The sequence below is a fragment of the Enhydra lutris genome, unplaced genomic scaffold, assembly GCF_002288905.1.
Source record: "Enhydra lutris kenyoni isolate GAN:26980312 unplaced genomic scaffold, ASM228890v2 scaffoldscaffold19, whole genome shotgun sequence".
In the NCBI taxonomy this organism is placed as follows: Eukaryota; Metazoa; Chordata; class Mammalia; order Carnivora; family Mustelidae; genus Enhydra; species Enhydra lutris.
The window spans coordinates 15481681-15498060 of NW_019154103.1; the positions used below are offsets into that span (position 1 = coordinate 15481681).

Genomic DNA, 16380 nt, shown 5'->3' on the forward strand with positions numbered 1-16380 from the left:
CTCTACCCCATATTCCATCTGTCATCCTTTTATATGGTTTAACATAAGTATTAAACAATATTAACTAGTCAACACTTAACTTCCTTTACTTGTGCAACTCACAGTAAGATTTTGGACCACGATCTTTAAAAATTCAGCATTCCAGAAATAGTAATTTTTTTCATTTATGTGGAAAAAGACCAAACACAAGGTTGACCTTAGATACAGGTGTAAAATAGCCATTTGCCTACACACTCTGACTTGAGGGAGGTTATAAATGCAAAAACAACTAAATGGTATTCATGATTGATTTTTGTTCCTGAAACTTCACCATTTTGAATATTGTCTTCTCCTTGGGGTTCTGTTAAAATTTTATGTACATGAAAGGGTCATTACATTATTAAAGTTCAATGTACATGAGATCTGTTGAATCACTTTTATCCTAGTAGAACTGCGTAGCAATAAAATAATTTTCTTCTTCTCGGAGCAAGAGTGAACTTTAAGATAAAACTGATCCCCATATAACTCTAGGATAGCATAATTTTATTGTTAATCAGATATATTTATGTAGGATTCTGCCCATTACTGCACTGTGAGCTCATAACAGCAAAAAGGAGTCCATCATTAGGACACCACATCATAGAATTCACAAAATTGTATTGAAAGAATGAATAAGTGAGCCAAATATATAATAGCAACTTTCTTATGGCTGGTGCCAGTATTTAAAATAAAAAATTCTGTAAAACAATTGATACGATGTTAAAACATGCATAAATATGCTTATGGGCTTTGGCGGAAGAAATAAGTCTTAGTTGGCCTTTTTTCATTGATAATGCATAAGGTGTTTGATACTGGATACAAATGTCACACTTGGTGTATTTAAACATTGTGGTACAAATTTGCTTTGTCAAGTCTTACATTAGGTCCTTTGTGTTTTCTTTCTTTCTTTCATTGAAGTGTAGTTGACCCACAATGTTACACTTATTTCAGGTGTTTTCTCCTTTCTCATCTAGCCATTTTCACCTATGCTTGGCTTATTTTTGTTAAGTAGTGCAAATATTGAGTAACGTGTATTGACGTTGGCACACTTTCACAACCCGCCTGTGGCCTTTCTCCTCATTACCTTATCTGACACTCTTTAAACTGTATTTTTACTACTCTTGCACAACTGATTCTAGTGAAATAGAGAAGCCATCAGTTTTAATCCCCTGTCTGCTCTTTTTCTCACAGAAAGAGCTGTGGCTACTTCTGGGGTACCATTAGCAAGTTAAATGCTGAATATCACATTTTGGATTGTGGCCTCTTATGAGTCATTTGTCTTTTGAACAAGGTGTGTCCAATGTTGGAAAGAAATCATAGCAAGGTCTACACTGGAGTGCCAACAAGTTTTTCAAAAGAAGTTGCCACACCCAAACCTAAAGCATTTTTTTCAACAGCTAAGATTAAGAGTAATTAACATTTAATATGCCCCCACTTACATGTCCATTACGTTTCCATGAAAATTAGCATTTTAGCCATGTGTGTCAGCACTCATTTTAACTTCTTTATCTTTCAAAGGTTTGTCTTTCTTGGAGCAGTCTTTTCTCAGCAGAGTTCTTTGTTTTAGATTGACTGCTTTTCTATAGAGAGTAATCCTGCTCTGTGGAGACTGATGGTTTCAATGAACTGATGTCAGCATGGTGGGCTCTTCACAGGCTCCCATTGCTCATGATGCAGACAAGGTTCATTTGGGTAGTGAGGAAAAAGAGCTTAATGCTATGACCTTGTACAGATCATTGCTTTTCAGTGCTGAAATCTTCTCCTAAGTAAGTGCATTCTTAGAGTACTTTTTTTGTTGTCGATAGTCTATGTTGTAGAGGGGGAGACTCCTTGGTAGACCTATCTTCTAAGACTTTACAAAACAAAAACAAAATGTGGGGGTTTTGGGGGTCATTTGTTAACCTTTTCCATTTGTGTAATAGTAGCCATATTTTTCTACTATTATATAGTTTTCTGTGACTATTTCTTGTGCACAACTTGGGATTTAACATCCTTCTGTGTATTTAAGAAAACCCTATAACATATATAAAGTTAAGCGGAGTTTTTATAGTACTTATGAATGTTTTGTGTGAAGATAAGTCAAAAAGATAAGCCCTATCCTATATGCATACCCACACATTTGATGGGAAGCTTGTGGGGAGAGGGGGATGATGGAGAACATTGTCCTTTCTCGCACATAAGCAGACTTATTCCCTCATTTGAAAGACTTTGCATGCACACTGTAAACCACTGCAAAATCCTTCGTCATTCTGGCTGCTTACTTCAAAATCCAGTCTAGTTATCAATCTCGCGATTCCTGGAACCAGCACATTATTCAAGATTCGTAACCCCAAGGGGAAAAAAGGCTCCTCCATTTTTTTGCTCTTGATTCTTTTATTTCATTAATATAGGCTAAGATTGCTTTACCTGTTTCCGCCATTGGAAATAAATCATAAAGATGGCTTTTTAGGTATCCTACAGTACAAATCACCTTGCACTTTGCCTGTTCTCCCGTATGCAAGCGCCTGGGTGTGCTCTGGCTTATGGATCTTACTGGCTCTGCTCTTCTGCTCTGCGTGAATGTATTGTTGCCTGTTTGTTCCTCCCTTTCTTGGTGGATTCTTGGATGATTTCCACTCTTTTGTCCTTCCATACCGTATTTCTGTGACCCATACAGCATAGTGGTTAACAGACTCAGAACTAGATTGCTTGTGTTTGTGGGTCCACCAAGCTATGCAACTGTGGCAAGTTATAAACTGCTGTGCTTCAGTTTACTCATCTGTAAAATGCAGTACATTTTCTATGGGATAGGTAGGTTATGAGCATAATAGAGTAAAAAGCACAGAAGGGATTTGAAACTGTGCCTGACACGTAAGAAGCATGATTCAAGTATAAGCTGTTAAATTTATTAACACAGACCTTCTACATGCCTCCTGAAGTGTTTAAATGTGACACTTTCTCTTGGGTAGATAACTAGGAGGGTAATTAATTTCTGGGCCATAGCAATGGAATATCTTCAGTTTTACTAAAAAATTGTTAAATTGTTCTCTAAAGACACTGTGTACCAACTTATACCTATGGTGTGTAAGTTCCTTTTTATCCTCCACTTCAAGTCTATTGTCAGACTTCTAGTTTTTTTCAGTCTGACAGGTGGCAGAGTAGCTCTCTGTTATTTTAATTTGCAATCCCTGACAGAGAGTAAAGTTGAAAATCTTTTCTAGTTGGCCTTTCTGGGTATTGCTATTAATATTCTTTGCTTAAAACAAAATATACAATACTGTATCCAAGCATATGAAATTAAAATATAAGGAAACTTACTTTTTATCTTGAGGAGGAAGGGGCAGAAGAATAGGATTTAGCTGTATCTGTAACATTTTATTTATTTTTTTTACACTGATCAGGATTTTATTTAAACTTTTTAGTGAACAATACTGTAGAGACTTTGATATGTAAATGTCTAAAATGTTACATCTTAAATTTAGTTGGCGAAGAATGCATTTATAGCATGAGTTTAGTCCTCCACACTGAAACAAGATACTAAACTGTAAAACAAAACAAAACAAAAACCCCACTTCCTATTGTTTGAAAATCCCAGTTTATTCAGTAGATTATAAAAATGCATAGGGGACGCCTGGGTGGCTCAGTGGGTTAAAGCCTCTGCCTTTGGCTCAGGTCATGATCCCAGGGTCCTGGGATCGAGCCCCGCATTGGGCTCTCTGCTCAGCAGAGAGTCTGCTTCCTCCTCTCTCTCTGCCTGCTTCTCTGCCTACTTGTGATCTCTGTCAAATAAATAAATAAAATCTTTAAAAAAAAAATGCATAAGTCTTGGATAAGAGAATTGGCTGTACAAGAGTACTCCCTTTTCACAGTATTCCTTTTTACTTCATATGGGAGTTATTGCTTCTGCTGTAAGATTGAACTGTTACAGCACTAAAAGACAACTATTTAGGGAAGATGCAGGAAAAGGAAAAGGAAATGTACGTAAGGCAATATTTCTTTTACGTACAATAAGCATTATAGTGTTTTAGGAAGACAAAGTAAAAATTACTCAAGGCTAGCTGGGTTCTCACTGAATAAAAACAATGGGCTAAATGCTGAGCTCCTTGTATCAATCTAATAATCAGTGCCTTGGTCGCCATATTGGTAATCTCTGGGGTAGTTATCTTGGTACTCACCGTGATATTCATCTGGGTATTCTGCCTGATAATCACTACCACTAATTTCAGACCTATTTGTTCCTTTTCCTTGACTCTGAATTCCACTCTGAATGACAGGTTCTGCAGAAGCAGTGCCATATTTGGGATCATATACTTGCCGCCCAAGCCCGAACACACTCATTCCTTTCTAGGAAGCAACTTTGTTGGTTCTCATGTGTAGAGAAATCATCCCGTTGTCTACTGGTTGTAATGTTAGCTTCTGATCATAGATGTCTTTTCTGGTACCTGGTGCTAACATCCCCGCCTGGCTGGCTCCTTTGTTGGGGCCCATCTGCAGACTAATTGTGGTCTGGTCAGTAGGTTTGTCAGTTTGCATTTTGGGATCATAAAGATGCCTCCTGATCCCATACTGTCATACCTGTGTGGCTGGTGCATTTGTTGGTTCCCATCTGCAAACCAGTTACATTTTAGCCAGCTTTTAATTTTCATTCATCAAAACGTCTTGTTTGTTTTTCAGCATACTTAACTCCAATGTCAAGGGTTGTATGGAATCCTTTTATTTTAGCCAGACCTGCGAGAGCCACCAGTGTAGTCTGAACCTGGATCATTTGCTTCAGGTATGTCATGTGGCTTCATGCCATAAGAAGCCTGGATAGCTTTAATAAAGTTGCCAATATTCTCCAACTGAGGCCAGTTTAACGGGGACTCATTAACCTTCACTGAGCTTGGCTGTTGCTTGTTGATGAGCTCGTAGGGGATGGTGCCATCTTTTAAGCACAGCAGAGAGTTGGTGTCAGTGTGCTGTCACTTCTATTTAAATTCAAAGATCTTCTTCTGCCTGATGATCATACTTGGAAGCGATCTTGTTCTTAACCTCTGCCGAGAGCCTGTAATAAGGGCCCTTGTTGAAGAGGGTCCTAGTGGTTCAGGTGGCGGGAAGAGACTGCGCTCAGGTCTGGGGGTTTCTCCTACTTGGCTTCCACACTCCTGGGCCTGAGGAGTGGCTGTATCACCAGATGCTCAGAGCTCGCGCCCCTGACAGGTGCAGGAGATGCCCTGACCAGTAACATTTTTTCTTTAAACACCAAAAATTTGAAGAAAACTTGGAAAATATTTATTTATCTGGGTGATGAGGAGCTGGTTATATTTTATATTATTTGTCATTTTCATAATGTTTCCAATATTCCAGAAATTAAAAAAATCAATTTAGGTTTCATTATCAAGCCCAGGGAATCATGTTTGGGATTCAGCAATTAAAAAGGTGATAGAAATATTTTAAATATTGGTTAAGAAAATTAGTATGTATGTATTACTCTAAGAAAACCGATTACTTGCAATAACATTTTAATCTTAAAAGTATAAATAGTAGAATTAAAATAATGAGAACAGGGGCACTTGGGTGCCTCAGTGGGTTAAGCCTCTGCCTTCGGCTCAGGTCATGATCTCAGGGTCCTGAGATCAAGCTCCACGTTGGGCTCTCTGCTCAGTGGGGATTCTGCCTCTCCTTCTCCCTCTGCCTGCTGTTCCCCTTGCTTGTGCTCTCTCTCTCTCTCTGTGTCAAATAAATAAATAAAATCTTTAAAATAAAATAATGAGAACATTCAATTTATTTTAAAAATATAGAAAATAGTGGCACTTGTGTGGTTCAACCTGTTAAGCATCTGCCTTCTGCTCAGGTCATGATCTTAGGGTCCTTGGATCGAGCCCTGCTCAGTGGGAGCCTGCTTTTCCTTTTCCTTCTGGCCCTCCTTCTGCTTGTGCGCTCTCTCTCTCTCTCAAATAAATAAAAATCCTTAATAAAAAATTTTTTTAAATATGGAAAATATATTTGGAGAGAAAATTCTCCAGCTTCCTGACAATAGAAGATGATTAGGGTATGATAAAAAGTAAGATATCCTATAGAATATTGTATTTTAAATGTTTTCTGAATATGTTACCAAAATTAATTATGTCTGTAAAATTTTATTTAAATATTGTATAAAAGTACCATTTTTCTTAATCTTAGAATGATTTCTATTTTTTTTTTTTTTTTTAAGATTTTATTTATTTGACAGGGAGAAGCAAGCTCCCTGCTGAGCAAGGAGCCCAACGACAGCCTATCCTAGGATCCTGGGATCATGACCTAAGCCAAAGGCAGATGCGCAACCAGCTAAGCCACCCAGGCACCCCAGAATGATTTCTATTTTAGATATCATTAAAATAGGTTAAATGTGATGTTATTGCCAATGTAAGGAGGCAAATGACATAAACCCATCTGCTTTCATTGCTTATCTATATCTATCTATCTATATGTAGATAGATATAGATATCTCTCTGTATATACATTTAATTTGGTATGCAGTCCTGTCTTTGTAATAATTACTTAATTTAATTAATGTGGAAACTGATTTTAACATGGGCAAATGACATATATGATTACATCATCTAGATAGTTTTCTTATCCATGTTGAAAAGTTACAGGTTCAGAGCAAAAAATTCAACTTAAATTTTACCCAATAGGGTTTAAAGGCTAAAGGGTCAATTTTCCTGGACAGTGTTGACTAGAACTCTAAATGAGTTTTTGAGGAAAGTATCAGGTAATCTTTTGTGGATTTAAAAAAATCATTAGAACTTTGTTCAATTCCTATGCTTTGAAGTTCCTGCTATTCTTTAAGACTACGTGTGAACATGAAATCACCTATCCTTCGTATTTCTCAATATGTTTCCCATAATAAATTTTTATTATTTAAGAAGATTTTTGATTTGATTATACTAGTACTCTGAACTAGATTTTCTAATATAGATTATAATAACTTATGAAACACTTCAGTGATATAAGGATAGAATAATATATAATAAAACTATTGGTCTCTTAATTTTCTAGATCCCAAAATAACAAAGTCTAATAACATTCAGACTTGGCAGTTTGAAAATTAGGTAAATGGTGGATAGATTCGTCAGGTATTTAAAATAGCTGTATTAGTGTTGGTGGCTCAATTGATTAAGTGTCTGACTCTTGGTTTTGGCTCATGGGTCATGAGATTGAGCCCCATGTCAGGCTCCATACTCAGTGGGGAGTTTGCTTGAAGATTCTCTCCCTCTGTCTCCCCCATCTTAAAAAAATAAGTAAATCTTTACAAAAATCTTAAAAAGCTATAAATAGCTTTAAATAGCTATTTAAAATAACTATATTGAAATAAAAATAGCTATATTGAAACATTTTTTATACAATTTGTTAAGTTTTGATATATATGTGTGTGTGTATACACACACACACAGACACACACACCCCTATAAAATCATCAATACAGTTAAGATTGTGACATACCCATTACCCCCGAAATTTCCTCTGACCTTTCGGTAATCCTTCACCCTACTCCCTCATTTCTAGCCAACCACTGATCTACTTTGTCACAAAAAATGAGTTTGTGTTTTCTAGACTTTTACATCCATATTTTTGCATATTAACACTGTTCATTAATACTGCACAGGTAAGGGGCACCTGGGTGGCTCAACTGGTTAAGTGTCTGCCTTTAGCTCAGGTCAGAAATCCAGGAGTAGCTTTGTTGGATGACTTTGGTCCAGCCTAGTTTCACGATGTTGTGGTCACACTGTTGGTGAGGGCTGCGGTTATCAGAATGCTTTACTTCACTAGAAGTTCTCTTCCAAAGATAGCTTACTCATCTGCCCATTGGCTGAAGGCCAAATTCCTCAGTGGCTTACTCCTGCTGTTAGAAGGCATCAGACCTCATATTTTGGCCTTTTTATAGGATTGTTCAACATAGTGTTGGGCTTCCTACAGAGAGCATGTTACAAGAGAGAGAATGAGCATGACCAAAATGAATGCTGAATTATGTTGGAAGTCAAATACCATCTCTTCTCCCATATTCTATTGGTCACTCAGAACAACCTTGATTCACTATGGGAGAGGGCTACACACCTGATTCACTGTAGGAGCTGGATGTCATTGAGGCCATCTCGAAAGCTAGCTATCACTATATTTAGGCTACTTAAACTGTTTGGGACGCATGGGTGGCTCAGTCGATTAAGCGGCTACCTTTGGCTCACGTCATGATCCCAGGGTCCTGGGATCGAGCCTCACATCGGGCTCTTTGCTCATCAGGGAGCCTGCTTCTCCTTCTCCTTCTGCCTGGTGCTCTGCCTACTTGTGCTCTCTCTCCATCTCTCTAATAAATAAATGAAATCTTTTAAAAAATAAAATTAAAAAATCACATCAAACTGTTCAATAAGTTTTAAGATTCGTAATCAGCCCATAAACCCACATTAGCCATGTCTGTTTGCCTATAATTTATGGGATGATTACATAACAGTCTTACAATTTACTGAATAATTTTAAAAGCACATATTTACTTAATACTTTATTACCAGCATTTGGAAGTAACAATACTACATTTCCTTTAAATGTCCTCTGTGTTGGGGTGCCTGGCTGGCTTAGTCAGTAAAGCATGCCACTCTTGATCTTGGGATGGTGGGTTCAAGCTCCACATTAGGGGTTAAGATTACTTAAAAAGAAAATCTTTAATAAATAAATACTCTTTATATTTTAAGAACTTTTTGTTAAATCTGGTAGATTTCATCCTTCTGGTTTTTTTTTTAGTATATATTTAAGTATTTATGAGAGTTTCAGAACAAAAGAGAACCATCTCTATCAGTAAAACCTTCAGCATGTTATAAAAGAATCTGAATCTATTTTTTTAAAGATTTTATTTATTTATTTGACAGAGAGAGAGAGAGATCACAAGGAGGCAGAGAAGCAGGCAGAGAGAGAGGGGGAAGCAGGTTCCCTGCTGAGCAGAGAGCCCAATGTGGGGCTCAATCCCAGGACCCTGAGACCACGACCTAAGCCGAAGGCAGAGGCTTAACCTACTGAGCCACCCAGGTGCCCCAAGAATCTGAATCTATTATATATAGTTTTGTTCCTAAGAATTAGGGTTCCTGGGTGGCTCATTTGGTTAAGTGACTGCCTTCAGCTCAGGTCATGATCCTGGAGTCCCGGGATTAAGGCTCCACAGGGAGTCTGCTTCTCTCTCTGACCTTCTCCCCTCTCATGCTCGCTCTTACTCTCTCTCTCTCAAATAAATAAATAAAGTCTTCAAAAAAAAAAAAAAAGAATTAATAGTAAGGGGCTCCGGGGTGGCTCAGTTGCTTAAGCATCTGACGCTTGATTTCGACTCAGGTCATGATCTCAGGGATCAAGCCCCAGTTGGGTTTTGAACTGCTCATGGAACCTGCTTAAGATTCTCTCTCTCCCTCTGCTCTCCCTCTCTTTCCCTCGGCCCCTCCCTCTGCTCGTGTGTATACACATGCTCTCTAAAAACAAGAAAATAGAAAGAATAAGCATTAAATTAAGAAAGATTCACTAATTCAATATTTATTTTTCACAGATTCTACTGTAGCAAAAAGTTGTTCATATGAAGATTGTGATTTTATTATTCACACTTTTCAATGGATTTCCGATATTTTAGGTGTAGATACATTTTAAAAATCTTCAACCAGTGTTGCTTTGAAACTGGTATGGGAAGGCATAAAGAGGAGGATTTGAGTTTAAAAATAAATCCCACTTAGAAATTCGGCATACTTTTTTAAAAGATCATGTAAAGCTAAATTATAGCTTATACTTAAACTCTAATAAAGACTCAAAATATTAATAGATGTTCTCCTATATTACCACTAATAGCGTATGTGACTCAAAATAAGCCCCCAGTGCAAACAATGAGAACTAAATTGAGCACAGCATCAAAAATCTGGCAGTAAAATCACTTGGCCCCACCCTGTAGCACTTGCTATTCCCAAGGAAGAAGCAGTACGTTCTTAGGCTTAAGGTTTGGCAAAGGTTCTCATCATTCTCAGACCTCCTTCAAAGTCCCAGATCTGTATTCAGTTTCTTTTCATACCCCTGCCCGCCTCATCTGCTCTTGCTGATGACTTTATAAAATATCAGGAATACCTGCACAATTTGATGTAATTTTAACTGCACCCAAAAACGCAAAATTTTTTTAAAGATTTTATTTATTTGTTTGACAGACAGAGATCACAGAGAGGCAGAGAGGCAGGCAGAGAGAGCGGGGGGTGGGGTGGGGAACAGGCTCCCCGCTGAGCAGAAAGCCCGACACGGGGCTCCATCCCAGGACCCTGAGATCATGACCTGAGCCAAAGGCAGAGGCCTTAACCCACTGAGCCACCCAGGCGCCCCCCAGAACGCAAATTTAAAGTGAGCAGGTGAAGTAGCTTGCCTTTGCTTAGTGAATTGAAGACTTACTGAGGGCAGTGGGGGGCCCGTATATTGGCTGGCTGGCAAAACCGAGTAGGCTAATAAGCTCAGACTGTTCCGTTTCCAAGATAACTATTTCCCCAATATTCCATGACTTTGTAAAGAGTACACCAGTCACTGACACTGCAAGACACTTTGGCTTCTCAGACCCCATTAGGCTCCCTGAGTGTAGCTGGCATAGCACACACAGGCATGGGCACAGCACATGACAGTGCGCAGGGCACCAGGTATCTATTCCCAAGAATGAATGTGGAAACTAATTTATTATTTACCTTGAATTTCTTCAAGATAAATTTTAATTAAATTAGGAATGTCAGTGTTAAGAAGCAAAGTCTTGTTTCCTAAATTTGCTCCTTAAATCAGAATGCTTTCCTTAGATTAATTTTAAGCATTCATTACATTAATCAATATTTATGGAGTTTCTAATAAAGGCCAAGCAACCATGTTCACAGTGGTGAACAAAAAAGGGCAAGGTTTCTACTCTGGGCATAAATACCTTAGCATTTGAGACTGATATAAGGGGATAAATAAACATACTTCAGGTAGTGGTGAGTGTTATGGTCAAAATCAGTTGGAGGGATATGCCATCGGAGAAGGCATCACTGCAGAGATGACATGTGAACTGAAAGGAAAGGCAAAAATTGGGGCAGGCACTTCAAGGGCAGAGAAAATAACAAGTGCAAAGGAAGGCCCAGAGGCTAGAAAAAGCTTGACATGCTTGAGCATCATCAGATGGATAGCCATCACTTAGTGCACAAGACAGGAAGTCTTAGAAAATGGGGTCAAGAGGTGGGCAAGGACTTGGCTTAGCATAGTGTGTCTTTAAAATTTAAAATTTATTTTCTTTTTTCTCAGTTTACTAAAATACGTAGACCATCTGCCTCTTTGTAGCAGAGTAAATTTCAAGTTAAAGGACTCGCTGATGAGAATGTCATTATTTTGCCTACTTAATTTGCTGATGATGTCTCAAGTTTGGGAGATGTAGTATAAGTAACATGGGGCTTACGGCCAAGATTGTGTAAGACATTTGTAAGCAAGCAGTCAGGAGTAGCATATAAAGAGGAAGGATAGTATCCACACTTTGCCTTAATTGAATACTGCATTTATCTATTAATTTTGTGCAAAGAGTTCAATTGGAAGTCGTTTTGTGTATAGATTTGTGCCCTTCTCTAGAATGAGGTGTGCCAGTAGGGTGCAGATAAGTCCTTGAACCCCAGCTTCCAAAGTGGTTGACTACCAGCTAGTCAAACTAAGAGGATTTACTGCAGCTGAAAATGTCAATTGTTGGCCTATATAACTTTTTTAAAAAATACTTTATTTATTTTTGAGAGAGTGAGAGAGAGTGCACACGTACAAGAGTGGGTGGAGGGACAGGGAGAGTGAGAAGCAGGCTCCCCGCTATCCCAGGACCCCCGGGATCATGACTTGAGCCAAAGGCAGACCCTTCGTCAACTGAGTCTGTACCCCGAGGACTGTATATTTTTAAAGTATATTCAATTTAAAGTATATACAAGAAATACATTTTATCATAAATTAGTTTAAATGCAGTAGATCTGACATTTCTTTCTGAGATATTTCAAAGTCTGAGGAAAGAAATTTCTTTCCTTGTGTTTCTTGGACTTATAAATTTCACCCAGAGTGATCAAATTTAAAAACAAATAAATCTGATGTTACAGTGAATTACTTTCTACTCAGTGTCTAAGCACCAGGGCTCATTCTTCAGAATTGAGACAAGTGACAACCACTCAATGTATTTGGTCCTTGACTGTTGTGTTTTCGTCTTTATGGTTTCAATATATATGTATTAAAAGTGAAACTAACATAGTAAAATAAATATCCCATGTGAGTGAAAAAATAAGCCCTATGATTTCTCAAGAAAAAAAACTCAAATATAAACCTTGTCATGAACTTCTTCGTGCTGCACCAGCACAAAACAGTGTTAACATACACAAGGAGGGGACTGCCAGGGCTAGATGTAGGGCCCTTTATGGTACTGTCTTTGTTGGCATGCTGACCAACACAGGGTATAGACTAGGAAGGCCCAGGAAGCACAGACCCAAACCTAAAAAGTTTGGGCAGATTATGAAACTTGAGTCTTGGCTTTACAGAATGGTTTCTTTTATATGTATTTCCTTCCAAAATAGCTACTTCTCGTTAAGACTCCTTCCTGTTTTATTTTTTGTTCATCTGTTTTAAAGAGGGAAATATCTTACCTTAAAGATAGAGTATTGAATCCAGAATGCCACTGAACCAGCACAAAGTTTAGCACATTTAATATATATTTTGTATAAATACGAACATTTATAATATAAATTTAAATTTAATTTTGTAAATTAATTTTGTTCAGACAAATGAAAATTAACCTATGGAAGGAAGGACAGCGTATAAATATAATTCACTGTCAATGCTGATACGAAACTCAGGAGGTCTGGATTTTATACCCTTACTTGTTATTTGTTCATTTTGTGCCTGTTTCATCAGCTTAGAAATTTAAGTAATATACTGGTAAGTGTTTAGAGTAATAAAGTATGGATGTTCGTATGTGTGCATATAATTCATCATACTTTAGAATTAAATTCATTATATGAGGTGTCCATGAAGTACCACAGGCTTAGCACAGTGCCTCGCAAAACATCAGGACTCAATATATTATTAACTCTCCTTAACAGCCAGGTTTTCCCTTTTTCCTCCCCACCCCCCAAGGGTACTTGGACGTTTTGCATTCTATTATCTTAATATTATATCAGGACTGAATTACCTCGAAAGTGACTTTTTACCTATGTGCAGTTAGCAATCAGGAAAAAAAAAAGAAGGGGGGGGGCGAGGAGAGAAATACATTTCTTTCCCTTTTTTAGGGATCCCAGATGACAAGAACTTATATGCCTCTCTATTTACTGGCTTTATTCATCTGAACGCACAGATATTCCTTCTTTGAAGGCTATTATTTTGTTTCTGAGGCTTTCTTTGGGTTGTTTGCTTAGTGAGAGGGTAAGAAACTTTTTTCCATCTTGCCTTGCCTTTGGAGAGCTAGCGTGCTCATGTAGCTTAACACCATAGGAGAGGGAAGCACATCTTCAGGGACTTACTATGACTTACTAAAGCCCATAACAGTGGTGATGGGTGAGGTCGGAGAGAAGCACGCTTTGTCCACCCAGCCCCTGTGATCTGAATCTGACTTTCCTGGAGTTGATTGCCTTTGCCTTTATCCTGCTCCCTCCAGGCCCAGTGGGATCTTAAAAGTAAGACAGAGAATTTCAGGTGAACACAACTGCTTGGCAAGTACCTAAGAAATGCTCTTGTGCAAGTGGCTGTACCATTACCTTGCAAGTATGTCCAGTTCCATTGTCACCGAGGTACATTTATAGGCCTCAATACCTGAAAACACTTCAAAGCATCAATGTGAATTTCAAGTTGATTTTCTTCTGTCGTGTATGATGATTTGAAGTTGAAGATCCCTTGCAGATGAAGAGAATGGATAACACATTCTGTCTAGAACCAGAACTTAAGAGTCTCCAGTGACGTTAACCACTGTGCTTGGACCAACAAGTGGAGGATCTTGGCAATTCACCTTTCTTGGGTCCTCAGTGGACATTTCATTGCCTTATGTGCTTAACATATTTTAATTTACCTCCAACTTTGCAAGTTGGTCATAGAAAATTTTTTTCAAAACCTGATAAACAGGTAAGTTCTACAGTTTAATTCCCTTAGTCAGGGTTGAGTCATTACTGTTTTCTCACCTTCACACCAGATGTCATCATTGAGGTTTGGGATTTGCTGAAACACTTTCCTCGGAATAAAAAGTTTCACAACTTCATATAGGTTAGGTTTTTCATTGTGTCTGATTTTTAGCATGCTTGAATAAGTTTAAATGCTAGTAACTGGTTGAAAGCAACTGAACCAAAGGAACTAGGAATGGTATCACAGATTCTTGGAAATCAGTTACGGTTAAAGATTAGAGCGGACTCTGCCGCTGCCTGTCTTTTTTGTGTAAACATAAAGTTCAAGGGTCACACATGACACAGGGAAAAAAAAAAGTAACTTCTGCAAAAAGTTTTTTTTTTTTTTTTTTAAGATTTTATTTATTTATTTGACAGAGAGAGATCACAATTAGACAGAGAGGCAGGCAGAGAGAGGGAGGGAAGCAGGCTCCCTGCTGAGCAGAGAGCCCGATGTGGGACTCAATCCCAGGACCCTGAGATCATGACCTGAGCCGAAGGCAGCGGCTTAAACCACTGAGCCACCCAGGCGCCCCTGCAAAAAGTTTTTTAACTCTTTCTTTAAATAGTTTCCTGATTGTACCCTGTTTGCAAAGTGAATGAAACAGTTCAACTTCCTGTCTGCTGGGCTTTAACAGATAGCAAACTTACTGTCAGATGAATCACAGTATTTTTCACCTGCAGTTGAAGATAACGCTGCTCTGTCCCAGGTCAGTCCCCAGACCTCTGAGATGCTGTTTCTGGCCTTGAATCTACTTAGGGTACAGATCACTCTCATACCTAGCTGAGGTTATATTCTCTACTCTATCTGGCCCTCAATAGGTAAACATCCCCTATGAGGCCAAAAGCAACAAAGCTGAGAAAACTTGGCTGAATCTGGAAACCTGTTATTAGTTCACCACTTCCCACACCAAGAGTACGTTCTTGCTTATTTCCCAGGGTCTGACTTTGGACCCTGTTCTCTGTTGGCTGTGACCTCAGCACCTCTCTAATATAAGAATTTACACTTTCCTCTCTCTGCCTCATTTCATGCTCTTTTTTTGTACCCTACTACTAAATCTTCAGACTATAGACATTTTTGGTGTTTCTCCCTAATTTGAATGGACTTTTAGGTTTCTCCAGGCATGGTGTGCCCACCTCCTATGCCTTCCAGACTTTGACTCACCATTCCTTCCACTCCCCCTGCCACTTCCCCAATCTTATCTACCTCACTCAACAACCTCGTCTCAAGAGTGAGCTTCGTGCATCTTAGCCTATTGGAGTTTTGGCCAGCTAACCTTCCGCATCATCTAATGGACCTCACCAACCTGTCTCTCTGCCTGGGGTGATGCCATCAGGTCTTTAAAAGAGAGTATGGTTGGGGCTCCTGAGTGGCTTAGTCAGTTAAGTAGGTCAGGTCTTGATCTCAGCTCAGATCTTGACCTCAGGATCATGAGTTTGAGCCCCATGTTGGGCTCCATGCTGGGTGTGGAGCCTACTTAAAAAAAAAAAAGAAGAAGAAGAAGAGAGTATGGCTTTGTGTTGATTGGTCCCTCTGGTTCCCCTTTGATTGATTTTTCCTTGCACTTTTTCTCACCACAAATTTCACGTTGGATAGAAAATGTAAGAAAAACACACATACTTCTTTTATTTACTATTTGAGTAAAGTTGTATCACCTAGGCCTTGTTTTAGATGTCACTCCACTAATCTTGTTCAGTCTATTAACATGGGGATGGAGACTTAATAATAAATTAAGTTTAATTTTACTAGCAGAAAGTAATACTTTAGGCATATCTGCTCTTAAATAGCGATGTGTCCATTTAGATGAGGATTTAAGAGTTCTCTAAAAGGCTTTGCTTGGATGCCCAGACTTCTGCATGCAGACTACTGCCATTTTTTTCTTTGATTTAAAACCATGCTTCTCAGACATTAATGTGAATATGGGTTTGTATATAAAACAGACAAATATATACTTGAACTTTATGGGCAGAATCACTTTTGAAAATCCCTTTTGTCTGGCCCTTCAATCGAAAATTTTTTTAATACAAATCATTTGCCAACATTTAAAAATCAGGAAATCTCAGCAGAAATCTAGATTTTTAGTTCAAAAATTTTTAAATCTGACAGTACTATGAGCCAGCTCCAAGGAACAGCTGCCTCTTGACACGAGTATGTGCTTGTTGGTTTGACACGAGTATGTGCCTGTCCCGCAGGCCTCACTCACTTTATTCGCTGTTGGACCTTATAGGTATTTGCATT

At 38.5% G+C, this 16380-nt stretch overlaps 1 protein-coding gene and 1 pseudogene across 1 annotated transcript in view; one reads left to right on the top strand and one right to left on the bottom strand.

The window, feature by feature from the left end:
• Window positions 1–16380, top strand: part of LOC111148290 (adhesion G protein-coupled receptor V1) — a 507584-nt gene that overhangs the window by 245964 nt on the left and 245240 nt on the right. The gene's annotated exons all lie outside the window — the stretch shown is intronic.
• On the bottom strand, window positions 4342–14277 carry LOC111148233 (annotated as a pseudogene).